At 34.5% G+C, this 27743-nt stretch overlaps 1 protein-coding gene across 6 annotated transcripts in view; it reads left to right on the top strand.

Moving 5' to 3' along the window:
* LOC135844767 (serine-rich adhesin for platelets-like) overlaps positions 1-27743 on the top strand; it is a 117977-nt gene that overhangs the window by 58554 nt on the left and 31680 nt on the right. For 5 of the 6 annotated variants that reach the window (XM_065363109.1, XM_065363108.1, XM_065363110.1 and 2 more), the window contains one exon: positions 26321-26398. The gene's annotated coding sequence lies outside the window, so the exon portion shown is untranslated. Of the gene's footprint in view, positions 1-4624; positions 4648-26320; positions 26399-27743 lie in introns of those variants that run through there. The other variant, XM_065363111.1, reaches the window with a different exon arrangement.

The raw sequence follows: 27743 nt of genomic DNA, 5'->3' as shown, positions 1-27743 counted from the left end.
TATTCACTAAAACGAAATCGAGATGTTTTGATAAATGTTTGTGGAGGAAGTCCTGATTTTTTCTGCGTAGCTACCACCCCCCCTCACTTCACCGATCATCTAATGATTCCATGCAACTTTGGCCTTTTCCAATCAACACTTTTTTGGTGGTGCAAATTCAAAGATTGAATAACTGCTGTTCTTGTTATTAAATTTTGAGCCTGGAACTTTTGACATTAATCAAAAATTGGCTTTTTTCGCAGAGGCTGTTTATTTAGGTTTTTGGTCTTTTGAAATTCCGATAAATATTGGAATGATTCTATTTCTTTAGGAGTTGCAGTTTTAAAGGAAGGGAAGGGAGGGGAGGGGAAAGCCTTTAATTGTAATTCTGCACTTTTTTGACATAGATGTTTGAAAAATCTGTTTTTGAAAACAGGAAACGAAAATATCAATACATATTTGAAGTTTGGTATTCCAGAAGACGTAAAGCACTATCTTTCGACAAATAGTCGATTTTTAAAATGCTTAAGGATCCAGCATATGTCAATTGTCAATGTGTGCATAATGCAGCATGTAAAAAAGTTACTGGAGTTACTAAAAATAATTTTTGGTTAGTTTTAAAAAATTTTGGTTTCCCTCAGAAATTTAGTAAGTTTCCTACTCAATTTATGGCTCTACTTCTTGAATAATAATTTTGAAAAAAATCGTCAAGGCTCGTACCTGACTACTAAAACCAAAATTCAGTAACTGTTGGTTGATTTTTTTAAAATTTTGGTTCAAAAATTTGAATTGTCGCAAGTTTTACTTTCTGCCAAAAATTGCAAAAAGTCTCTCCCTTTGACAAATTTGTCAAACAAGTTGTGTTTCTTGCCAAAGAAACGCTGAAAAGTGTCTTCTTTTTGATGAAAAATCCCAAGAACTTCTTCACGTTTTTTCTAAATTTGCATGAAAATCTCGCTTGTTTAATTGAAGTTGTGAAGAAGTCTCGCTTTTTGGACTAAAACTTTGATAAAGCATATTTTTTTTTTTTTTGAATAATTACCGAAAAGTTAGCTGTTTTTCGCCAAAAATTGAAAAATTCTCGTTCTTTATCAATTATCATAATTGCTAAAAAATTTTGCTATTTACTTGAAATTGCAAAATATTTTCATTTTCTTCCATTGTCAATGTCTTACTTTTTTGGTCTAAAATTTCGGTATTTTGCCAAAACTTGCTAAAAAGCCTTGCCTTCTGCTAAAATTTCCAGTGTCGCGTTCAGCCAATTTTCCTCAAAAAATTTTCAGATTTTTTTTTTTAAATAATTGCGAATGAGTCTCGTTATTTTGACAAAAATTGTATGAATATAAATGTATCACTTTTTTAGCTAATATCAGTCAAAAAGTCTTGCTCATTGCTAAAATTGCCAAAATCCTGATTGAATTTCATCATCAGATTTTTATTGGAATGTTTTGTTTTGTAAGTTTTTTTACATTGAATTTGATTGATTTTTTTGTGATTTTTTTCTGCACTACAACATTTTGTACACGTTTTGTTTTGGTTACTTGAGTTCTTAAAAAAAAAAAATTCAAGTACGAACTCAGAATTGTCAATAACAATAAGAATATCAACAGAAAATTTTATTTTTTTCGAACTGGTTACACTGTCTTTTCAGCTTTACGGTTACAAAGCACTGTATTTGGTTAAAATCGACGAATTCGCGTTTTCTGCTAAAATTGAAAAAAACCTCGGATTTTGTTAAAATTGTCATAAAGTGGTGTTTCTTGCCAAAAGTTTCTGAAAATTATTGCTTGCTTGAAAAAAATCCCAATGTATCACATTTTTTCAAGAAGTGCCCTGAATTCTCACTTTGTTGCCAAAAATTGCAAAAAAGCTTTGCCTTTTTGCTATAATCAAGTTGTCAAAAAATCTCGCTTTTTTTTTCTAAAAATCGCTTGATTGTTTCGCTGTTTTTGACAAAAAAATTACTGAAAAATGTTTTGACTTTTTTTGATATTTAAGTCACTTTTTTTTTGGTAAGAAATTGAGTAGAAGCCCTGATAATTAATCATAGTACTTCTTCTTTGTGGTTTCCATAAGGTAGAAAACTCTGTTGGGGATGTCCTCCCCTGGCCTCCCCTGGCCGCCCCTTCCTTCCACCAAGAGATAGTCTTTCAAGCTTGATACCAAGGTATAAAGGTGAGCTGGGAAAAGCGTTTGATTGATAATTTACCCACTGCTGTGTACGAAAATCGAAGTGTTTTTTGATTCGAGAACTCTTGGTTATACGATGATGATGTTGTATTTGATTTGCCAAGTGTTTTCATTCGTGTAGCTTTGTAAGCTACGTAGAATTTTATAGCTAAACAATCGTTGGGTCACGTTTGCGACATTTTTAATTTTTATTGGCTGACTGACCGACCGACTGACTGACTGCATACGTTGCATACATATTTAGCAGAGGTAGCATTTGTTAGCGTATTAAGCATTAGCATGTTAATGTACTTATGTGTGTGTGTGTGAGCTGTGTGCTTTCTCTGTGCATCGTATTACATAGACATTATACTGTATAGTGGAAGCCTACGTATGTGCGTGTACGAGTATGTAATATCCTATTTCTACCAAACGACGTGTATTGGTATAGGCGGCTGCGTCTCTCTCTCTGTACGTAGGTATGTTTTATGTATATGTATGCTAGGTATATAGTAAGTAAAGTATACACATATACCTAGTACTCGTAGCATTAGAACATCGAGTTACCTTTTAAAATTATATCCAATTAACGTTCACCTACTTAACGTGGCGCGAAACTAGCGCTTCTCGTGTACGACTATAGAGAAGAGAGTCTTTAAGCAGCAGCATGCACGATACGTGTACATAGTATACATAGCTTCACATAGCTTTACAGTATGGTAATACATCTACATATGTATGTAAAATAATAAATTGAAACAAAGCGTAGTGAAAATTAAATTGTCGATATTAGAGAAGTATGTACGTATATTGTAATAATATTGCCCAGTAGTCGTAGCACTTGTTCTTTACACTCGTACATCGAGACTCGAGTCGTATGCAGTATGGTTTATACGAAGGAATGAGAGTGGGGTTAAGTTATGTGTACAACAAATTATTCGAATGTCGACGTCGCCATCGCCGTCGTCGTCATCATCGTCCATCGTGTGTATGGCCTGGGTAATGGGTCTTGTACACTTACTCGGTAGACAGAGACACGCGGTAATTGAAAAATTACGCCAGGAAGGTTTCGCGATATTTGTTACATGGTTCGTGGTGTCGAGTCGACGAAGGCGAAGGCGACCAACGAGCAACGATGTCGTGGTATGCTGAACGAAAAGAACTTTCCGTACCGCGAACCGGTCCTAAAAAGGGAAGGCATTTTTCTCTATAAGAAGTTTTAATTTTCTGACTCGTGTATGCGTATGTAATGTAATGTAAAATGTACGTAGACGTTCTGTATAGGAACCATGGTACCGAGAAATACGATACGAGATAATAACAACGCATGAATTCGAGTACCATACCATACTGTACTGTAGTCTGTACCTCATAGCCATACGTATCGCTATCGTGTTGGCGAACATGACGTCACGGATTCATTTCGAAAATTTTTCTTATCGATGCTGATATCGGCGACTACGCGGTGTTATTTCGTGGCTTAAAGAGTGTGTGATTTTTTTATTCGCTGTTTTCTTCTTTTTAACTAGAAGTATACCGAAACCTGTAACCTATAGACCCTGAATTACACCCACTTGAGCGTAATTTGAGTGGTTTTATTTGCACACGAAAGAGCTACGAGTATTGTATCTGGAGAGTTGGGTTATTTTTTCTTTTTTTGATATGTGTTTTTTCGTTCTTCGAGTGTAATTAATGGGCCCTCTAACCGTAATAATATGAGTTAGTATTTGAAAAAAAAATGTATTCCGGTGTATCGCTGCCTTTTGTGGTATAAGCTGCTTAAAATGGAAATTTTCATGCCAGAGACCATCAGTGAGCTGATTTTAGAGCTGTGGCCTTAGAGATGATGCACATAAATTATGAAAAAAGTGAGCATGAAGGGTTCAGGATGCTTCGAAGTATTTTCAAACCATCTTGAAAATCGATTATTTGCTGAGATGATCATGGTGTTCATTGGACAAAAAATAATAAAAAGTTCATTAGTTGAATTTTAGATCGAGAGTCTAAAATTTTTCCCAAAAATCATCTCGATCCAAGAAGTTTTTGTTTCTGAAAATTCCACCATTTTTTTTTCAATTGAAAATCTCTGCCCCACTTTGCTCTACGAACACATTTGCAGGTACATAATTAGCTGCTTTTGTTTTAAATGATTTTTCATTGGAAAGGATTTTCTGAACTTCTTTTGGAAGAGAGGAAATCAAGTAGAATTAGGTTGGCAAGAACACTTTGGACTGGTGTTTAAATTTCACAAATCATCCAGTTTCACGTTTACTTATTCAATAGATTGATATTATTATTTTTCATGAAATTCTTTGTATTAATTGAAATTAGTTGATTCTTGATCTGATGTAATTTGTATAAGTTTTAAGATAATTAATCAAAAACAATTAATTAATAATGTTGTATTTTTTTTCTGTTTCAGGTGAGTACGAAGTTTCTCTGTAGAGTAATAGACTAGAGTATGCGCCATTGTGTCTAGTTAGCTACATGTGAGAATGAGTAAGTCATGTTTTTTTTTTTTTTTGAACAAATTTCGTACCTTTTTCGCGACTTTTTCTTGTTAAGGCTTATAATGACATTCAGACTTTGTTCAGTAACGTTAAATTGTAGAGTATCGTTCAAAAGAGGCTTAAAAATTTGAAAAACGAAAAACTGAAATGGTAAAGCAATTTTCAACTCCCTGCGGTCTCTCCCCCCCCCCCCAAAAATAAACAAGTTTTAAAGTGTTTGCAAAATGTTCTGCAAACTTGCCCAAAAAGAGGAGGTTTCAAGTCTTTTTGGAAATTCCGACCCATTACGCGCCAAAATATGGTTCCAAATTGGAAAACACAAATTTTGGAAAAATGGCATGTGCAATTGTGCATACTTACTTCCTAATCGGTCAAGTAGGTCACTAACAAGCACCGCTTAAGATGATTTAAACAAATTTTATGGGCCTATCATTTTTTTTTTTTTTTTGGAAAACTGGGGTTTCCAAAATGTTGCTGGAGGCTCCAAAACGACTTGAAACTACTTATTCACAGGTCTCTTAATAGCGTGTTGAAATTGAAGTGCAGAGTAAATTTCGGCTTTGCAATTTCGTTTGGTAAAATTTTGTTGAAATTTTGAGTTTCAAAAAGCTGCTGCAAGCTCCACAATTGCTCGAAACGGTTCACAACCAATTCCAATCGATTTGGTAGGTCGAAAATAGGGCATTCTCCAAATTTTAGCTTTGTAGGTCAATTTGGTGAAATTGTGATGTTTTTCATTTTTGACTCAAATTAGATTTTTAAAAATTCACCGAAAATCGAAAAATGCTCTTGAGTCCCTAAAATTTTAGCAAGCGATATTTTTTGAATGCTCTTTCGATCTATAGCGTTGCCCGATTCAAGAATTATTGTGCGAGTACCATGTTAAAAGTAAAATCTGCAATTTCAGCTGACCTGTCAATCACAATAGCCACCATTTTGCAAGGCCAATTTTTTTTAGGAATGTTTGCTTTCAAAATGTTCCTTAAGATAGGTATTCCCTGTCTCGGTTTCGTCGGTTGAATTGTGTCGTACATTCTACAAAGCAACTGATGTGAGAATGGTTGCATAACCATTTGCCCGAATGTTATCAATTTGTTGAGCACTCCTATCAGTGTGATTATCAAAATGACATTTTTCGAGTATTTTTTTCTTCTTCAAAATTTAATGCTTTTACTGTAGTTTTTTCTTCAATTTTTAACACAGTTAAATGAGAGAAGGTTTGAGTTTTCTTTTTAGTGTGTGCAGCCTTTTGAGTACTAAATTAATAAAATAGACAGGAATGTTGGAAGAAATCATAGAAATTTTAGGATTCTTTTACACGTGGTTTTTTTTTTTTAGAAAATGTTGGTTTTTCATCTGGGCCTAAGTAGATACATTACAGAGGACAGATTGATATTGTGTTTCAGTTTTGAATTAGGTGAGCAAAATTGAAATGATTTTAGTTTCAGCTTCAGTCCCTCACTTTTATATCCTTGACTCTTGAGTTATATTACAATGATTTTTATGCACTGAAAGTATGATCGAGGAAAATAAAAACTCATCATTGTAGGTGCTAGCTAACTTACAATATGTATGCTTTAAATGACAAAGCCTGTGTTTTTTGATTCGAATTCGCATTTTGATCACAACGAAAAAGGAAAACAATGAAAAAAGTAATCCCGAATGTCAGCGATGGAATTTGAATGGTGTACTTCTTAGTGTACTGTCGTAGTTCTCGATCGAGCATACGATACCTACGTGTTGAATTTTCCTTGAATCGTGCATTTACGTATCGTACCTAAGCTTCGTAAAAATATGGTTACTAAAGTCGAGAGAAATTTCCGACTATATAGCGTCGAATGACGATGAATTCATATCGGTGAATCATCGTTACCATCGACGTTGCTAACTTGCTACTGGTCGAGTGTACTCGCGTATTCTGTGTAGGCTACAAATTGTATAGGTAATGGGTATGTGATCATTATTAGCGATGAAAATTGACTTCGAATGTGTTTTATGTGATGTGCTCGACTGCTTGCTCGTTTCATTAAAAAAACAACAACAACAACAACAACAACGAGCTATACGTAGGTAATGTATAAAATAGATACAATTATACATGTACGATAACTTACTGTATGGGTGCAAAACATAAACGCGACATTTACGCGTCGATTTGATATATTAATAGGTTCGAATTTGTACGTTTGTTCGCGCTGTTGTCGGCATCTACGCCATTTGTACGCCTCATGTTGTACCGTTACGTAAATTTTTCACGATGAAAAATCATCGCGTTCGAATTGTACGTAGCAGGTAGTTTGTAATTCGAGGTTTTCTGTTGGAATGAATGAATTGCTGAAAAATCTCGTCAAGAGTTGAGGAGTCGGTTTGCGTGGGGTTATTTTGCTGGATTTTATTTGATAAAAGTCCGAAATTTGGAAGTTTTGATATGTATTTCAATTTCTGAGTTTCTTTTATTTCTCTTTGCTTATACCTACATTATTTTTGATTTATTTATGCATATATGCTGTAAAAGGATTAAAATCATCGAGGATGACCGGAATTAGACGTAATTATTCGGAATATCGTGGCATGAAATGACGGATGTGTTGACTTTTTACTATTTTTGAAAATTGAAGCTAAAGAAAAACTAAAAGCTTGTTGAAATCAGCGTACATTGCTTAACAAGATTCGGTATTTTGTAGAAGACTTTATTTAATTATTGAAATGAGTTCGCAATTTTTTTTCTTCTACATCCGTCTTCTAATTTTTTAAATCCCTGTTCGTTAATTTTTTTACCCCCATTTTTTGCTGCATGTAACAACATAATTTAAGGCTTTCTCGAAAATTATTAATCGATTATGCTGCTGATCGGTGTGTTGGTTGCTTGAAAAACCAAATTGAGAGTTTACAAAGATTATTTGCTCGAACTTTTATCGAAAATATTATCAATAGACGTATTTTTTGGGTTCAAAATATCACACCTCTAAACAGTCGTCAGTGAGCTCAAATTCTGAAAATTGGGGACAGAGGGTTGAAAAAATTGGAAACGAAAATTTTTACAGTTTTCTATTTCTTCACTTGAGTAAAAAAAAAAAAAATAGAAAACTGGGATCGAATAGTTCCCTATTTTTACGCCCATTTAAAATTGTTACCAAACAATTCTGATGAAAAATAACCAGCTCATCTTAAAGATCAGAGACCAGGGTGCGTAGGATTCAATGATGTACTCAACTCACAAACTCATTTTAATATTTTTTGTAAGAAAATCGACTAAAATTCATATCACATTTGTCCAAGTTTTCTGAACCACGAACATTGAATAGAAGATGAAACTTTTCAAGGGCATCGTGTTCCCAAAAAAGCACAATACATATGAATCTGGTTTTCAAATCGATTTATGACTTTGGTGGCTTATCTTTCAAAAAATTCTTTGAAGTTGAAAAAAACTGTGCTTTTACCCCTACCTATAGGTACATATTATACATTTTTTAGAGTTCTTTTTCAACAATAGGTAGGTACATTGCCTTACGAAGCCCTGTCTTTTGCTCAAATTCTCCATTTCACTTTTTGCCAAAAAAATACATTGTAACAAATCCTGTTTTTGTTTTGTTTTGTTTGTTTTTTTTTTGTTTTCAAAAATACCGAAACACCCTTGCTTTTTGCTGAAGAGGAAATTTCAAAAATTTTCATTTTTTCAAAATTTGTTTTTTTTGCAAGTAATTGTCATTAATTGTCAGAAATGGAAAAAAGATTTCCATAAAGGCCTACTTTTTGCAAAAATATTTAAGTCTTGCATTTTGCTAATTTATAATTGTCAAAAATTACAATTTTTTTAGCAAAGTTGATTTTTTTTTGCTAAAAGTTGCTACGAAGCCTTGCTTTTTGCTAAAATTGTCGTTGAAGTTTCGTTTTCTGCCAAAAAAAGCAGAAAGTCTCGCCTTTTGTCTTGCCAAAAATTCCCAGAAAAAATCTTCTCATTTTTTTCGTTAAAAGTTGTCTTAAATGAGTCGCGTTTTTTCCAGAAATAATGCTAAAAGCTTTTTCTTTTGCTGAAATTTTCAAGAGTTTCGCTTTTTACCAAAAATTGGGAAAATCGTTTTGATTTCCAAAAAATCTAGTTTTTAAACATTGAAATTAAAGCGAAGTTTTAGTTTTCTTGGTGATTTTTCTGCTGCTTTAATGTTTTGGCTATGTTTATGTCAGTATTTTGATTATTTTTTCGTTATTCAGGGTGTCTACAGGTAGTGAAAGTAGTGATTTTGAAAGTCTATGGTGAAAGTAGTGAAAATGTAGTGATTTTTAGCAAGTTTGCTTGAAAGGTAGTGAAAAATTAAAAATTTGGAAAACCAAGTGTCAAGGTTCATTTGAACAGTACTTCTACTTCATAAATTTTTCTGGTAAACTGGAATTTCCAAAAAAATCTGGAGGCTTCAAAACGGCTTAAAACCATTTCTAGTCGTCGACTGGGATTCCTAAAAATTTCGCTGAATGCCCTTTTCCGAATGAAAAAATCTCGAATTGCCATTTTTCCGAATAATGAATTTCACGATTAAAAAAATTCTCAAAAAGTCTTCAACACTTCCTCCTCTTCCTTTCTCTGAAAAGCCTGTCTTCCAAAATGGACGAGAAAGGTCTTGTGTTTTTTTGGAAAAAATTACTAAAAACGTCTACTTTTTTTGTCAAAATATACGTACCAAAAATTTCTGTTTTGTGGGTCAAATTTCTAAACGTTCTGATTTTTAATTTGTCATTTGTTATTTTGTTATTGTTTTGTTTTCAATTTCTTCATTTTCGAGTTCGTTTATTTCGTATTTTTAATATGTACATACGAGAAGTTGTAACAACTTGAATAAATGTAGCGATGGAATCATTGAGTCAATTTCAACTACAAACCAACAAAAAAAAGAAAAAAATATTGGAGGGGGGGTAAATAGTTTGGAGCGATTTTTCTTCGAAAAGTAGTAAAAAAGTAGTGAAAAGGTAGTGATTTTCATTCAACAAATTCCTGTAAGACACCTTTGTTACTTTTTCAAGCTTTTTTTGGTTTCTTGAATAACTGTTTTTTTTTTTATGGAAAAAAATGAGTGCGAGCCCTGGCAATTGAAATAAATTTTGAATTTTTTCATGGAAAATGGACCTTTGTATTTTTCATAATTTAATTGTGTCAAAAATCTAAAAATGAAATAACTTCTGAAAGGCCTAGTGGTGCGTATTCAGATGACCAGATGACCTTTTGGCATTTTCTCTTGTCGTCGATTGGAATAGCTTTTGTAATCGAAGAAAACTTGAATAATACACATTTGTGGCGTAGGCTGCTGTTCAAAGATTTATCACAGCGTAATCGAGTCCGTGAAATGAAACAAAAAAGGAATGATGTTAGTCGTCGCGGAAGAATCTAAAAGACAACAGAGAATACCACATAGGTAGAGGTACATATTATTCGGAGTCTGCAGAAGAAGAAGAAGAAGAAAAGAAAAAAGGAGTAGGAAAAAAAAGGTGAAACGAAATAACGAACGTGTAGTCTTTTGAAAGTAATTTCTTACGTTGGAATATTATACACACAGACGGTGAGCTAGTTGGGTGTAGTACATATAGAGGCAGGAAGGCTGACAGGCAGGCAGGGCGTTCGTATGTATGTTTATTGTGTTACACTACTCGCTAGTTAGAGGAGAGTATACCTAACCTACACACGTATATAGCAGCTTACTGTTACGAGTAGCAACAGCAGTAAGTATAGTGAGTTGTAGAATGAAGTGGAGTAGAGCGGAGTGAAAAAAGAGCGAGCGAGACAGAACGATGAGAGAAGAGCGTACACACAGTGCTGCGTAAAGAGCACCATGAGTAAGTGAAGTTGTGCGGGGTCGATACCGATGCCACCGCCCGTCGTCGTCGTCGCCGTCGTCGGTAGTCGGTACGATGGTGTGACGACGCGTAACGTTGCAAGTTTAAAATTAGAAAACGGTGGCTACACTGTTTGATCCTTATAATGCATTATAATGTACCGTATGTGTACTCTGTGTAATGTGTATAGTGAACAGTCAGCATTATGTATGCACCATTTTATGTCTCATACTCTTTGTAGCGAATATGTTGGAGCACCCAGTCGCGCAGTATGAATGAGTGCGATAGAGAGGAGGTGGAGGAGAAGTATGCAACGGGTCCATATTTATTAAACGTATACCGCGTATGATACGTTATGTTGTATGCTGATTGCTTACCGTAGCAAGGTACATAGTAATGTGCATATTCGCCTCCTATTACCTCCTACAAAAATGATTAAGCTACGATTACGCCAACCTGTACAGAAATCTATGCTACAGACGGATAGCTAAGTAAAATAATAGCATACAGAAGGCAATAAAGAGTTTACGTTGTGTGTGTTTCGCTTACCGCGGACACCGCCCGCCTCAAGTCGCGTTCGACCTTGCTTGTTTTACTTATACTACATACATTTCGGGAAAATTATTTATCCGGTTTTTTTCTCTTTACATTTAATTTCGTCCCAAGTTCGCCGTAGGATACGTCGAAACGTGGGGTGTGTTCATGGCGTGGTGGTGATGGTGGTGTTATTTTGACTATGTTGACGCGTTCACGAATGGATGATGATGACAACGAGTACGACGACGACGACGACGACGTCGACGTCGCATTTGTATAACGAACCGCGCGCGCAATGGTGTAAGGGTGTGGTGCGGGGAAAAACGATAACGCGAAGCTTTTCCAACGTACTACGTAGGTACTTATTATTTACTGCGTGAGCTACCATTTTGGTTGTTTTGACCCTGTAGATCTCGCGATTGTGGGTGAATCGAAAGAGAGCAGGAGAGAAGAGCAGACTTATTTGCAAAAATTGTCGAGTTTTTTTCTAGGTAAATTGCCCGAGTTATGTATATAATGCGTGTGTTAGAATGAAGTAAGGTATAGTTATTCAAAAATGGCGTTCTATTGTGTATTGGGGTGGAACCAAATGAGATCATAAATCCTCCATTTTGTCGAGCCTTTACTTACAAATACATATGTAATCCTTTGATGGTCAGGAATGATCTGAAGAATGAAATTCAAAAACTTATCGCATTGTTTTATGAGTTGATTGTAATTAGTGCACGAGGTCATTTTCATCAATGAGACGAATTGAAATCTCGCCTAGGAAGTAGGGTCAATTGAATTCAAAATAACCTTATACTTCAATTTCTTATATAGGTAGGTAATATCCTATGCAAATTGAACAAAAATTGGTAGAACCACTTCATATGAAGATGGACTGAAATTAATGCCGAGAAAACGATCTCATGAATGCTTGTAAAACTCTAACTCAGAGTGAATAGTGAAAAAATCAATTTAGATGCGTTTATTATCAAAGGTGCTGAAAATCTGATTGAAATTAGAAGTAGAATTGTCACGATAAAGCAGATCTTTGATAATTTTGGCGGTTTTCTGAACTACTGAATTCTGACACTTCACTTTCAAAATATTAAAATCGTGGAAAATTAACCAAAAATAATTAAAAAGTCAGTGAAATTTGCCGAAAAAACATGAAAAAGTGTTGATAATTAAATTCCCAAGAATATTGAATTTTTCAAAAAAAAAAAAAGCATGAAAAAATGTTTGAAACTCTTGAAATGATGTAAAAACACTGAAAAGTGCTACAATCATCGAAAATTAGCAAAAAAAATATGACAAAAATTCAGTGAAATCTGCCTAAAATGTCTGAAAAAATGTTGAAAATGGATTAAAAATACTTGGGAAAAAAGCATTAAATAAAATCACTACAAATGAGCAAAAAAATAACGAAATTATGACAAAATTTGCTGATTTAAACTAATAATAAACTGGATTACGGATCGTCAAGGAATCGCCTGGAGTTGAAAATATTTGAGAAATTTGCTTCAGAGTCGAGGAGTTGGAAAATATTACGAATACTTACCTTGCTTCGTCAAATTTGAATCCTGGCCACCATTCTGAGAAGTATACCTATAGGTAAGTACATTAACGAACAGGAAGTCGTAAAAAGTGTTCGTTGTTGCCTGGCATTATTTTAAATCATGAAACACGTAAAAATAAGTGAATAAAGTTTACCTCCTGTAGAAAATTACTGTTTGGTAAATTAATGGAAAATTAATCAAACTTGGTGCGATTATATCAAGGTGTCTCACGGTCTGCCCGGTCTTGAAAATTCCAAAGGCGTCTCAGTCATAGGTTTTGATCGCTGTAGTACTAGAAAGTCTCGAAATCAGTTCAGTTCAATAAATTCAGGGTTCGTAATCGGTTACTTTTTAAGTATGCTCAAGTAACAAAGTCACTAAAGTTACTATGTACAAAATTTTGGAAAATTTTGGTTACCGAAGTAATTCCAATTTTTCAAAATCTCGGTCTTACTTTCTGAGGAAAACAAAAAAAAAATGTTGAAACCATTTACCAAAAAAAATTTTTTTTTAATGCTAAAAATAGTGGTTTCTCGCAAAAAATTCCAAAAAGTTTCATTTTTTCCAAAATCTTACTTTTTTGCCATAAATTGTCAAAGAAAATAAAAATCTTACTTTTTTCAAAAAATTGACTGAAAATCTTGCTTTAGCAAAATTTCTGGATTAAGTATCTCCTTACGTTCCAATTCCTCAAAAAATGAGTAGGTACTGAATAGTTTTTTTTTGTGTCAAAAATTAACAAAATGTCTCGCTGTTTATCCTAAAGTTGCGAAATAGTCCAATTTTTTTGACAATTGCCAAACAGTCTTGTGTTTTGCTAAAATTGTCAACTTGGAAAAAAAATCGCTTTTTATTAGCAAAATTGTTTTCAAGTTTCACTTTTTCCCCAAACGTTACCGAAAAGTCTCGCTTTTATGCCAAAAATTGCTAAAAGATATCACTTATTGCCCATAGCTCCCAAAAAGTTCTGCTTTTTCCAAGAATTGTCAAAGTCCTGCATTTTGTCTAGTTAGTGTCAAAAATTCCCATTTGTTAAAAATTGCCAAGAAGCCTTCCTCTTGTTGAAATAACTTATTGTCGAAGTCTCGTTTTCTGCCAAAAATAACAAAAAGTCTCGCCTTTTGTCTGAATTGCTGAGAAGTCTCGTTTTTCGTCATTTTGGGGTCAAAAATTTCAAAAAAGGTTACTGTTTTCTAAAAATTGTACCATTGAGTCGATTTTTTAGCAAAAAGTTGCAAAGAAGTCCTTTCTTTTGCTAAAATTGTCAAGTCTCTTTTTTTGTCAGAAATTGCAAAAATTCTCACTTGAATTACCAAAAAACCTTGATTTTGTAAGATTTTTTATTCAAAGTGAAAAGTTCTGGACAAAAACATTGATTATTTATGACAGAGTGCTCTGGAAGCGGAGCAATTTTTCAATTTTGGAAAGTGGGGCAAATTACATTTTTTTTCAAATTGCATAATGTTTAAATATAAATTGAGTGGACGAATCGTTGACAGCATTTTTGACCTTCTTCTTCTCCTTCTCCTTAACATCTTCAAAAACGTGTTTGAAAAAGCCCCGTTGGCATCTTATTTCTTGTTGGTCGAATCAGAGAAATTTTCGCTGGAAATTAGATTGAGAAGTCGAAGAGAGGTGGAGCGAAGTCCTTGTAAAATGAATCTTCAACATTTTTAGTAAGTTACACACTTTGAAATGTATGCTTTCAATTTCTCATGGAACTTGAAAATGGAAATAGTTCGCTACTCGCGTGCTTTTTTTTTTGGACATTCTACATCATAATTCATGCAGATGTATAGGAAACGCGAACGGTGAAGTTTTACGGCGAAGAACGACCTATGGTGCATGTACTCGTACATGGGTACGGCGAGTTGGTGATGATAATGGTGTATCGCTGGTGTTACCAGTGTTGTTGTTGCTGTTGTTGTTGTTATTGGCGGTGGTGATGCTCGGTAATGGTGATGGTATGTACGCTGTACACGTACACGTATCTGTACAGTGCAGTACTATATTACCTATCTACCTTCCTGTGCTTACCTATTCGCTGAATGGTATACGTGGTTATAAATTATAATGATAGAGCGTCGATTTGAAGGAGAAGTGTGTCAGGCGGAGTGTTAATCTCCGTGTTTGTTGCTGGTCTCTCTATCGCGGTACTGCGTTGTCTTGGGATTCTTTTTTCGGTTTTGAACCTTTCTTTTTTTTTGCCCCTGTGGTATGGTTTAATACCGGAGCCTCAACTTCTTCCAAGGGTTATAGCGAAAGCAATTTTTTTTCTCAAATTTTGAGTGTTTTTGTTCGTTTTCATTGAAAACGTACGTAGGTGGAAGGATCATGCAACGTTGCTCTTCAGAGAACAGCTCAAATTTGCTGTGAACTGTTCTTAATCGATTTGGGAGTTCATAAATGGAATTTAAACTTTGTAGTTCTTTCTCGTAAAATTTTAATTTTTGAAATCTTCGATCCAAAAAGATTAGAAAATTTGGTACATTCGAGGAAGTTGACTCTAGCACTCTAAATTTTGGCATGCGGGATGTGTTTGTATCGGAATTTTTTTTTGCCACTTTGGATACAGATATTTCTCCAGATTTAATAATTTTTATAAGAAATTTCATATCAATTTTGCAATTCTGATTCTCCAACGACGAGAGAATTTTTCCACACGAGAGATAGACAATTTTTAACGTCGTTAGCCTACCAGAATCAGGATAAACTACGCCTCTGAGCATATAGATGCGCATTTTCATTCTTTTACGAACTTTTTTTTGCCAGTTTTGGAACGAATTTTTGTTTTTATTCGACGAAGGCAAAATTTTCTACGCTGCCAAGTAGGTACATACACATACTCGCAGTATACGGGAAAAGTGAAAATGAGAAACGCGTGCCTATCGAACTGTGCAGTGTAGAGCTCGTTGAAAGAATAGATGAACGGTTCACATCCCCGACCCGTTCACTCTTCTTCGTGTATCGTATAACTTCTTCATCTCTGGTTCGGTCGCCTCGCTGCGGCGGAGTCCTCTTTTCGACTTTGTGCATTTTAGATTGTCGGCGTTCGTTTGGTCTATATGAAAAATTACTGCATACCGCTCGACCCGAAAGGAGAGCTTTTATACGCCGCGTCGTCGGTCGGGTCGCTTTTACCGCCAAAGTTACGCCATTTTATGTAGAACGATGATGATGAATTTTTTTCATAAAATTCTCTATGCGAGATATAGAGCATCTTTTCCATTTTTTCTCAAGTGGGGTGATTAGTTGATGAAAGTTTATAGGCTGTGGGCTAAGTAGGTTGCTCGTGAATTCGATTTTGAGCTCTGATTTTTTCCCTTTGAGAGTGGGGGGGGGGGGGGGTGAAAATAAGTGAAAAAGTTTGTTACTACGAAATGGAGGGTCCTCTAGGGATTTGTAGTATCGAAAATTAATCCAAAAGTTGCCTAAATTTATGAAAAAATGAGATGGTTGACTCTTGCTTCTGGAAACGTAATTTTTGGTCACATTTCTACTAATACTTATTGCAGGGTGTCTAACAGTCCTTCCGGTCCTTCTAGGTCGTTTGTCTTTTTGCCTATGGGCCCTTCTTTTCGAAAAAGTCAGTAAAAAGTCCTCCTTTTTGCCCGAAGGTCCTTCTTTTTTCCAAATTTTCAAATAATTCTGTCATTTAATCAATATTAGGAAGTTAGAGGGTAGAAAAATTGACTCCTCAAATCAAAAATAATGCTGGTTTACCCCTCAGGAATTGTGAATTTTCAACATTTTTTGCTCTCGCTTCGCTCGGGTATTTATTCATATTTTTAAACCTGATAAGTTAAATACCTACCTCATGTTATTTTCTGAAAACTTTTAAAATTTGAAAATTTTGAAGCTATGAAAATCAACTTATTACATAAAAAATGATGTTTTACGTTCTGAATTATCAATTTTTCACAGCTTTCACCCTCGTATCCCTCGGATCAGATTTGAATTCTACTACATCAATTTTCAAACATTTCCTAGAATGGAAAAATCAACTTGAGAAATTCCAAAAACATAATCCAATCAATGAAAAAATTTAAAAAAATTTTTATTCGACATTTTTGTTTCCAAATTTTCCCTTTTTAAAAATGGTTCGAACCACATCTGGCCAATTGGTTGGAAAAATCTTGGTGTGAAATTGGGTGTGGGGGGGGTGTAGAATAAATAATTGGGAAAATTGAGCTCGAAAAGTTGAGAGAATTTCTCAGTCTGATCCCCCATCTCCCACTACACATTGATTCGTCACGCTTCTGAAAATAAAATGTAATGTTTTGTATGAAAGTTTTATGCTCACCTCTGTTTTTTACATTAAAATTTTTTTGAATCATTTTTTTGAATCATTTTTTTGATTACTTTTTGGTTACTGAAGTTACTTACTTTTTTCAGAAAAATTTGAGTACAATCCCTGATATTAAAAATTTTCATTAAAATAGTTTCCCAGTAATTATTCAATGTTTATGTCTAAAAAGAACTTTTTTGTTTTTTGGATTTGATATACACCAGACACCCTGGAAAAAAAAACTGATCAGGTCTATCTAAATATTATTAATTTTTTCGTTTCTTTTAAAAATTATAAATTTTTGAAGTTTTTTTTGGCAATTTTGTAAAAATAAATTGGAGGGGGGTGGGGGGGTATCAGTTGGTACATTTTCAATTTTGATAATGTCCTTCCAAAAGGTCCTTCTAAGGTGCTTCTTTTTAATTTTCAGATTTTGTTAGACACCCTGTATTGCGTTTTGTGGCCGAATTTTGATATCAGTGGGGAAAACAGTCATTTTGAGAACCCAAAATTCAAAATAAAAATCGTAAAATGTCGAAAAAATGTGATTGAGGAGACAGAATTCTAAAAATACTTCATTTTTGCCATGTCTGGTATTACCTTAGAGGTTCCTTTGTTGGCATTTTGAGGAAGAAAGTGAACAAATGAATCCGTATCGAACGACTACGCCGAAAATTACCTCACTGTTCTGTAATAATACACTTTCGATGCACACGTATAAGTAACTCGTACAATGGAAAATATTTATGTACATGCTAAATTAAGACCATCACTCCTACCTTCCTCCCGTCCATCTGCCACACAGTCATTGTCTTAGTTATTCGTTTGTCGAGTACATATAATGATAATAATGAAAAATACATCCACATTATAACAAGTGCTGCGCAGTTTGACTGGACGCTATCGTCCTTTGTCTTATTTCTTACACCGAATTTAATTATCACCAAAGACGAAGAAGCGTGGCATCGCGCAATTATGTATTTTTTTTCCTTTCATCGCTATATACTTCGTAATCGTAACACGTTGTTCGAGATACGAGTATTCCAACTACAACAACTATACAAAGATACTCTGGTAATGCATTCGGTACAAATAATAATCGTAAAAAAATTCTCTCGTTGTATACGTAGTGGCGTTGAAATGGGCCCACTTTTAACAATCTACGAGGAGTGAAAAGTATCTTATTTTATCGTACATCGTCTCTCGTTCTCGTAACGTAGGTACAATGATCGAGCCATTTTATTGTTATTATTTTGTCATCGCGATAAAAATACGTAGACTGTGTAGGCCTATAGTAGGTCTAGGTAGGTATACGAGTACATTACATGAAGTGAAAAATTCGCCCAATGAAACCCATTCGCCGCATATTTCGCCTAATAATTCATCGACGACGAGCGAGGATGAGCGAGCGAGAGAGAAGGGAACCGAGAAGAGAGGAAAAAAAGAATCACTATTACCTTCGGGTTACCCTTCCCGCGACTGAAGGGAACGCGCCACGTCGTCGTCGCGACGTTGAAAATGCGAGTACGTGTGCGTACGATCTGCACCTTTTGCAATTTTTCTGTGGTGTAGAAAGCTTTGTTGTGCGTTGGGCTTTGCGCAGTGTTGCCTATTCATACGCTAGCCTACGAATTATACGTACATTTTAACGGTAGTACGGCGTATTCTCGAAGAGAAATATGGCAAATGGGTACGCTATGCTATAAGTAGAGCGACGAGCGGATGGGACTGGGAGGACTAAGTTTTCTTCACGCGTATTCGAAATACGAGTATACTGTATACCGTAGTACAAGTAGGGATATTTCATTCTGTTTTCGTGTCAACTATTTTCACTGTATACGTATTTCGAACGATGGGCAGTGTTTTGAAATTTGAATCAGATGAGGCGTTTGTTGATCGAATAAAGTTGCATTGATTTTGGTTTGTTTTTGTGTAAGGTTAAAGAAAATGGAGGGATATCTAAGCTTGTAGAAAAAAAGGGTCAAATGTAAAGTAATATAGAGTTTTAACAAGTAGGCCAACTAGCGATGGGGAAATCACTATAACGATAACATTTCGTTTCGTCAACACCTGCAGCGCTAGTGAGTCATTTTACTCATGGTTTTATCACTACGCCATAAGTGTACATACAATTTTACGAGTTATAAATGCAATTTTGACAATTATCCTCGGATTTGGACGAACTTTTAAATGGTCTCAAATTAAAGACGACGAAATTCCGTGTCCATTGATGTTAAATTTATAACATTTCGCGCAAAAATAACGGTTCAATGAATACTTCTATTTAGTTCTATTACCACTGTTTTCATACTATGTACGTCATCTTTAAACCAAAAATACTCGAAATTTTCATCGAACACATATGTATTTTAATATAGCAAAATGTTCACAACTTTATCATCGTTAAAATGGTTGTTTACCAAAAGCTGTATCTTTCACCGTACAAAAGTTTTCGAAGTTTGAATTTGCGAAAACTAGCTGCAAGAGGTAACTATTTATTGAACTTGAAACTAAAATTACTAAAAATTTTCATCGAACACAAAGGTATTTTAATATAGCAAAATGTTCAGAACTTTATCATTTTTGAAATGGTTGTCTACCGAAAGTTGTATCTTTCACCGTTCAAAAGTTTTCCAAGTTTGAAGTTGCGAAAACAAGCTGCAAGAGGTAAGTATTTATTAAACTTTGAACTAAAATTACTGAAAATTTTGATCGAACACCTAGGTATTTTAATATTGCAAAATGTTCGTAATTTTATCCTCTTTAAAATGTTTGTTTACCGAAAGCTCTACATTTTATCGTTCAAAAGTTTTCGAAGATCAAAGTTGCGGGAAGTAGTCTCAGATCAACACTAAATGACATGATAATAACAGTGATTATGATTACACAATTTGACCACTTTCCGCAACTTTGATCTTCGAAAACTTTTGAACGATAAAAGGTAGAGCTTTCGGTAAACAAACACTTTAAAGATGATAAAATTACGAACATTTTGCAATATTAAAATACCTAGGTGTTCAATCAAAATTTTCAGTAATTTTAGTTCAAAGTTCAATAAATACTTACCTCTTGCAGTTGCAGCTTGTTCTCGCAACTTTGATCTTCGAGAAGTTTTGAACGGTGAAAGATACAGCTTTCGTTAAACAACCAATTTAAAGATGATAAAGTTCTGAACATTTTGCTATATTAAAATACATATGTGTTCGATGAAAATTTCAAGTATTTTTGGTTTGAAGATGACGTACGTAGGATGAAAACATCGGTAAACAGAAGCATTCACTAAATCGTTATTTTTGCGCGAAATGTTATAAATTTAACATCAGTGGATACGGAATTTCATCGTCTTTAATTTGAAACTATATAAAAGTTCGCCCGAATCCGCGAATAATTGTCAAAATTGCATTAATAACATGTAAAATTGTATGTACACTTATGGCATACTGATAAAACCATGAGTAAAATGGCTCACTAGCGCTGCAGGTGTTGCCGAAACGAAATGTTATCGTTATAGACAGTTTTCATTTAAACGCCGTAAGTGATGGGCTACTTGTGTCAACTCTATATTACTTTAGTCAAATGCTTGTATTCCTTTCTGCGCAACCAAGGTTCCTAATTTTATACTATTTTTTCAGTAGAAGCGAGGATTCTATCGTGTTTAAAATTCTTTCCGCGATTTGTGGAAATAAATTAATGGTCTTTCGTTTTATTATGGGGTTTTTTTTTGTTACAGCACTGCGTGTATGATCGATTAATCGAAATAGGAGTTGTTCGTGTCCATACCGATCATTTTACATCGATTATAGATTTGTTCGGTTTAAGAAGTCCGATTTGTTTGATTACCGTTTTTGGTGATGACCTTTGAAGCTCCCCTCCCCCCTCCCCACCAAAAAATAAATAAATGAGTGATTTATGAGTGAAAGAGCTCCGATCGATCGGCTGTTTGTTTTCAAGTCCTTTTCTTGATGCAGGAAAATGTTGACCTCACTTCATAGAAATCGAATGCTGATCTTAAAAAAAAAAAAAAAACGTAAAAAATCTCGAAACATTGAAACAAATATTTTGTTATGTACGGTACGTCAAGGTTTTTTCAAAAAGGCTGAAGCATTCAAAAAGAGTTTCAATGTTGCTGAAATGACAAAAAATTAAAATTGTATAATTTTTGCAGTATTTGAGAACTTGAGACAGGGTGTTTATCAAGACAAAAAATAACAAAAATTTGGAAGAAATACAAATTTTGACTAAAATTCCGTAACAAATCAGGAATCAGACATTTTCTTTCATTTTATTCCTCGTAATTAAAGGTCTATAGGTGTTTTAAATATTTGTTGTTTTCAAAAACTTTGCGTCTTCGCTTCCTCATCTTCGTCAAATTTTGAAAATTACATTTTCTGGAGATTTGAAACGTGTTGCAAGATTCGAAATACATCGTTAAAAAAATTTACTTTTTTGACGAGGTGGTGGGGGGGAGGAGAGAAGGAGGGAGGTTAAAATAAATGTTCAAAGTGAAGCTTTGAAATTCGTTGGAAAAAAATTCGAATTTTCATTTATGTGATTTTTAGCAATAATTGGAAGGTAGATATTTTAAAATGACTCGAAAAAAAAAAAATAGAGAAAACTTCCTAAAGAAGGATGTAACTAAAATGTTAACTATTAATTAGGTAACCATTTGTTTTTGAAAAGATAGAACTAGAACTAGAACTGAAAAAATATGAACACAATAATACATAAAAATGTAATGTATTTTTTTAATTTTTCGATTCAAAAAATGTTTGATTGGTTTGTTGAGTTCAATTTTGTGGCTTCAGCATCGTCCTGTTATGAAGTTGATTGCAAAATTATGAGGGCTCGTACTCCGTTACTTTTCAAGCAGCTATTAAGTTATCAAAAGTAACTTTTAAAATTGTCAAAAAGTATCGTTTCTTGCTGAAAATTTTGCCTCTTCGCATAAAATTTCAACTGTCTCACTCCTTCCCAAAAATTGCTCTAAAATCTCGTTTTTCTGATGAAAAATGCCAAAAAGCGTAGATTTTTTGCCGAAATTGCCAACATCTTACTTTTTGTCAACATTTCCTAAAAAAGTCATTTGTTTGCCAAAAAGTTGATGAAAAAATATTGCATTTTACCATAAATTGAGATGACTGAAAATCTTGCTTTTTTTGCCTAAAAATACAAAAAATTGCCAAATAGTCTCACTTTTTGTAAAGATGTGCTAAAAATTTTCACTTTTTGCCAAATTTTACTAAAATAGTCGTTTTTGTGCAGAAAATTCAAAAAATTTCCTATCGAGGTTCTGCTTTTTGCAAAAATGGTCAAAATTACTTTTTTTTTTTACTAAAAATGGGAAAATATCGTTTATGCCAGTATAATTACCAAAGAGTACTTTTTTTAAACTTTTTTTTTTGAAAACATTGTGTACCTACAAGCCTTGAATTACGAATATTTTTTCAATTATTTGTAACAAAAGAGGCTTCCAAAATTGAAAGAATTGGCCGGAACACCAGAAATTGAAAAGAAAAAAATGGATCTGGAAGGGTGGAACTGGAACTAGAACTGTAATGATCTCAGTTTCATATCATTTGTCGTTTTCAAAAAATGAAATACAGTTCAATGCAATTATACCTCGCATAATTCTATGTAAGAAATCACATATTCCACTGGAAAAAGAACCCATTTGAGTTTCTTGTTTACACTTCCATCCAGGGGTTGAATCTCAACCAATTGTTATGATCTTTGTTTGAAACTTCCTCTCGTCATTCTTCTGCATTTTCATAATTTTGTTGTTCAAATAATTGTGACGTTCCGCATGAAAAGGGACAACTTCGTTAGAAACGTAATTCTTCAGAAAACAGGTTTTTATGAAAAATGATCAAAATTTTCGTTTTTCACTTTTTGACGGAATCTTATAGGAAATTTAACGCGCTTTCCAATGGTATCACTGTTTTTACCCGTACGTGCTCGTAAATACTCATAAATTATACGTTTTAACTTTCAGCAGCCACCAAGTATCGAAAAAAAAAGTGAAAAACCCATCGGATGAATGAAAATTTCTACATTTTAGGTTATATACATTATTTTTTTATGTAGAACGCAAACTCAGGTCATAAAATGCGAAAAACGAAAAAAAAAAAAATCAAAAACTTTGAACGCGTTTTTTTTCAAAACTATGTTTTTTGTTACCTCATTTTTGAAAATTCGTAGCGTTTCCGCATATGGGTCGTTTTTTTTGCTCTTTGGCTCATTTTTTAGCAAATTTTGTCTAGTTTAACGTGGTGTGCTTAACTCAATTTTTTCAAATCTCACGAAGTTGTCCCTTTTTATGCGGAACGTCACAATTATGAAATTTAGCTTTTTCTCAATTTTTCAAAAACGATTTATGCTCAATAGGACTGATTTTTCTTCGTCCAATTTTTGGTGATTTTTCTGGGAAAAGACACTTTTTCATTCTTTTTTTCTGCATTTTGTATTTTCTATCGACTATAAAACATTTTATTTTCCAATCATTTGAAATGATTATTACGGTTTTGAACAGGGTTGTACAAAAAAATACGATGTTTTGAGCAAAATTCTGCTCCAAACGTTTTCGTATTTTTTGCTTGTACGTGTTTTTTCAGCTAATGTGGGGGGGGGGGGGGGTGACAAAACAAGTTTTTTTCAGATTTTTACGGTTTTTTTTTTTTTTAGAAACTTTCAAATCGAAAACTTTTCTTACTTTGCTGAAACTGTTGAAAAAATGTCTCACAATTTTGATTATAAGGCTTGCGTTACCAATTACCACCACTTTTGACCATGTACCTGATGAAATAGAAAAATACAAGTTTGTAATCAAAAAATAGAATTTTTCAACCCAAAATACATTTAAAACGCGTTCAATTTTTAACAACCATGAAATATTCATTTTCAGCAAGTCAAACCACTCTGATCTAGACTCATTACGATTACGCCAATAATTGGCAGACAAAAAATGAAAATGAAAAAGAAGAAGAAAAATTAAAGCCAAGTGTTTGGTTTCGTTTCTTTTAGATCTCTCTACACTCTACAATTGAGACATGATGTTATAGATAATCAGAATCGTCGCCAAGATGAGTCGAACATTGTTCCAGAGACTGTTTCTATATTCCTCTTTTGCAACACGAATCCACAGATATTCGAGTAGAGTGCATATAAAATAGGTAGTAAAAAGTTGTCGCTTCAAGTCTTAGTCGTCTTAGTCGTCTCATACATATGAAATCGAAAAACAGACACATAACTCGCATACGTATTATGTATGTAGGAATCGCGATTTGAATTACCTTTAGAGATATCTCTGTATATGAATTGAATACCATTCCTACGTTGTTGTATGTTGCATACGTTTAATCGGAAACGATCAAAGCGATTTATTAACAGCGTTGGTGTGGTTAGTTGAACTAGAGAAAGACGTGGTGGTACTGGTGGTAATGGTGCAAGCAACGTGTCGAAGAACAGCAGAGAGTTTCGTTAATGCGACCAACCGACCATGTTGTCTATAACGCAAGTATGAGTACCACCGAACACCGGCCCACAGTGTATAGTGTATTCAGTGTGTTGTGATGTTTGAAAAATTGCATCGTTGCGCCGTAAATGTGGTCGAAGAGATACCTACTAACATGAGTTCGTGTGTGTTGTCAACGCGAAATTGATGTAGCTTCTTGTCCTCGCATTTACATATTTTGATGCCTGTGTGATATTTAAGTACCTGTATGAAGAGGTGAGTTTATTTTTAAGATGTGAGTGATGATGGGTGAAAAAAGGATGAACTTTTGGTGAAGGGTTATGAGATGGCTGAAGGATGGTGAGAATGTTTTTTCACTTTTTTGCCAGATTTGAAGAGCTGTTTGTTCTCCAGCACCTTAATGCATTTGAGGGAGTTCTAACTGGAGTCTGGCTTCTGAAAATTGACGATTTTCTGGCCAAGTATGCCTTATTGAGCTCAGGGCCCTCTGAAAAAAGCTGTAGAGGCTGTGATCTATCTAATGTTAATACCAGATGTCAATTTTCCGTTTCAATTTTTACATCCCTGTCAAGGTTGCTGCGAGTAGGCAACCATCGAAGTACGAAATACGCTATTTAAGCGCCAAAGGAACAGCAGAAGTGCGGGGTATCCTAAGCAAGGATTTCTATTTCTATATTTTTATTATACTGGGTATAGAGAGCTATGTAGTATTGTTATACTACGTTTAGCTCGAGTTTCCTCTTCTCTCCCTTTCTCGCTCCTTTACCAGCACCCTGTTCCCAACCACGATGATTATCTCTCCTCTTCGCTCCTGCTCCGGCTGCTATGCGTGTGTTGAATTATGTGCAACGCGATCGCGGACGGCGCAAGCACAACACCGACGAGTGTGAGAGATGCCGTAGCCCTATTGTTGAAACGGTCTCTCTCGTAGATTTGTTTAGTAACGTAACTTAAGGGCATCAGTGTAGCCAGCCTACGAGGTAGAAAAATAGCTAGGTAGCTCTACAATGTCTCGCTCAATTTGTCGAATTCGTCTCGAGCTATCGTGGGTATTTTTTGGTTCTGAATTTTTCACCATTACTAATTACTAAATCTATCGACTTGGTTATCTGAGAGTTTATATAGATTTTTATTCGTACGAGCGAAATTATTCGATTTGCCTACGAAATTATTGCAGTATTAGCGAAGTATGTTATGTATGTACGTTGGTTATGTAGTATGTGAGGTTTTTATGTTATTTTTCATTGGTAAGTTAAGTAGCTTTAGCTGTGGTGTATAGGAGCAGGGTGAAGAGAAATGCGTATGTATGTGTAATGTTGTACGAAGAACGGAGTGTGTAGGGATAATAGCTCGTTATCGCCCGGACTATATTAGTACGATAATGAACGCAAACTGAGGAGTTGACGTCGTCAACGATGTGTGTGTGTGTGTAACTGTGTAATGTGTATAATATTACGATGTTGTTCGAGGTTCGACTTCGATTTGTATCGAAGGAAAAGAAGAAAAATTCTCCGAGTGTCGACGTACTTACTTACTGTTGTTACGACGTAGGTATGTAATGTTTGTGTAGATAGGTATAGGTAGGTTTTTGGGTTCTCTTCTTACCTACCTATCGAGTGTAAAGGCGAATAATGTAAGATCGTAGAATTTTTTACGCGTATTTTTCTTCTTTTTTGTTTCGGTTTGTTTTATAAACTTCGTAGCTTTTTTCTTGATGAATTTGGTTCGCGTGTAATTTTCCGCTCGTCGTGAAACGAAAGGACAGGAGTTGGATATAGCGTAGGATTTTATATTATCACTTACGTTGATATTGTCGTTTCTGTTGGGTTTTTAAGGTGTAATGAACTAGCGCCGAGTGTTTTTTGTTTTTTTGTTTGTAGGTGTTGTAGTCGTAGCTTGATATTTTTTAATATGTATTAACAAGGTACTGCCTTGGTTATTACTTACCTATAGCGATATTTAATTAACGCTCTTGGTCTGTTTGTTTCTGTTGTTTTAGATTGAATTCACGACCTGCGATGATTCGTACTCGAGAATAAAGATGCCTCGGCGCCGCCATAGATAATTATTATCGCGGGTAAGTTGACGATGAGGGTTGCTCTTTTTTTTCCTTCTTATTATCACTTACTTTCATTATTATTTTTAATATTAGTTTGGTAAAGGGATAGGGGTAGCGAAGGTAAAGAGACGAGCTTGGTTTTTTTTTTAGCACCGCGAAGCTCTGTGAAATGAAGGGGTCGGTCGTTGACGTCGTGTAGGGTGGTGACTGAAACTCTATGATCGGGGTTAATTCAAAGACTGATGTGTTGAAGTGAAACTGTCGCTGAAATGGTAATTTCAATTTTTAGCGTCGTTAATCGTATTGTACTGTACGTAACCTTGACTAAAATTAGTTTCCGCAGTGGAAACTACTGGAAATTTTTGGTCACTGTCGTTTTCTGGTGGATGGTTCTTGATTAGTTCTTTTTTATTCGAGATGTCCAGTCCAATTAGGAAGCCTAAGCTGTTTGTGAATTGAGAAAATCAAGCAAAAGTTGGGAATTTGATTTTTCAGTTTGAGAAGTCGAAAGTTTTGCTTCAAAATTTGAAATGTTTCATTTCAAACAAAAAGGTTGAAAGATGTTTTTCCCCTTCAAGGGCTGGCAATCTTATTTTCTGAAATTTTTTTCTAGTTTAACTTGATCTCGCAGATTTGCTGGAAAATTAAAGGTTTTAGGTTTCTGAACGGTTGATTGAAAATCTGCTTTTAGCTCTTGGATTTGTCTCCCGTCTCCCGTCACCTCCCTTCCCCTCGAAACCTCCTCAAATGTGAGTCGTTTTTTGCTTCAATTTTTTATTCCACAAATTCTTTAAACCAGAACTTTCCTTGTCTTCAGAGGGGTCCCTAAGAAGTCACATAGTGTTCCTCCTATGGTTTTCGTCCCCCCTCTCCCATCCGAATTTTCTCGTTTTAGAATTAATACATTCATAAACCAGAATTTTGAGAAATACTTGCTTGGATAGATGAAAAAAAAAAAAACAACAAAACATTCATTTGTAATATTGTGAAGTGAAAACAGACTTTTACTGACATTTTTAGAATGAAAATTAACCTCACAAAAATATCAGTTCAAGTGCTCATTTGTCATTGGTCATTCTAGGATTTTTTTTGCATTGTTTGACTTCCAAACGAAACCTTGTATTGAAGTACCTGATTGAGATGCAAGTGTCATTTCTGCAGCAAACCATCTTAAAAAGATTTTTTTTTCTTCAAAAAATTGATTTTTTCATGCGTCTTGAAGAAGAAAAAATGCTAATAATATCAATAAGTGAATAATTTGCGACAGTATTCATTCTTTTATTCGTTTCTGATTAGCTACAGATGCATTTTCAGCATTACGGTTACAAAGCACTGCCTTTTGCTAAGATCGTGAAAGTCTGCC

The sequence above is a fragment of the Planococcus citri genome, chromosome 4, assembly GCF_950023065.1.
Source record: "Planococcus citri chromosome 4, ihPlaCitr1.1, whole genome shotgun sequence".
In the NCBI taxonomy this organism is placed as follows: domain Eukaryota; kingdom Metazoa; phylum Arthropoda; class Insecta; order Hemiptera; family Pseudococcidae; genus Planococcus; species Planococcus citri.
This window is presented reverse-complemented; position numbering and strand designations above follow the sequence as displayed.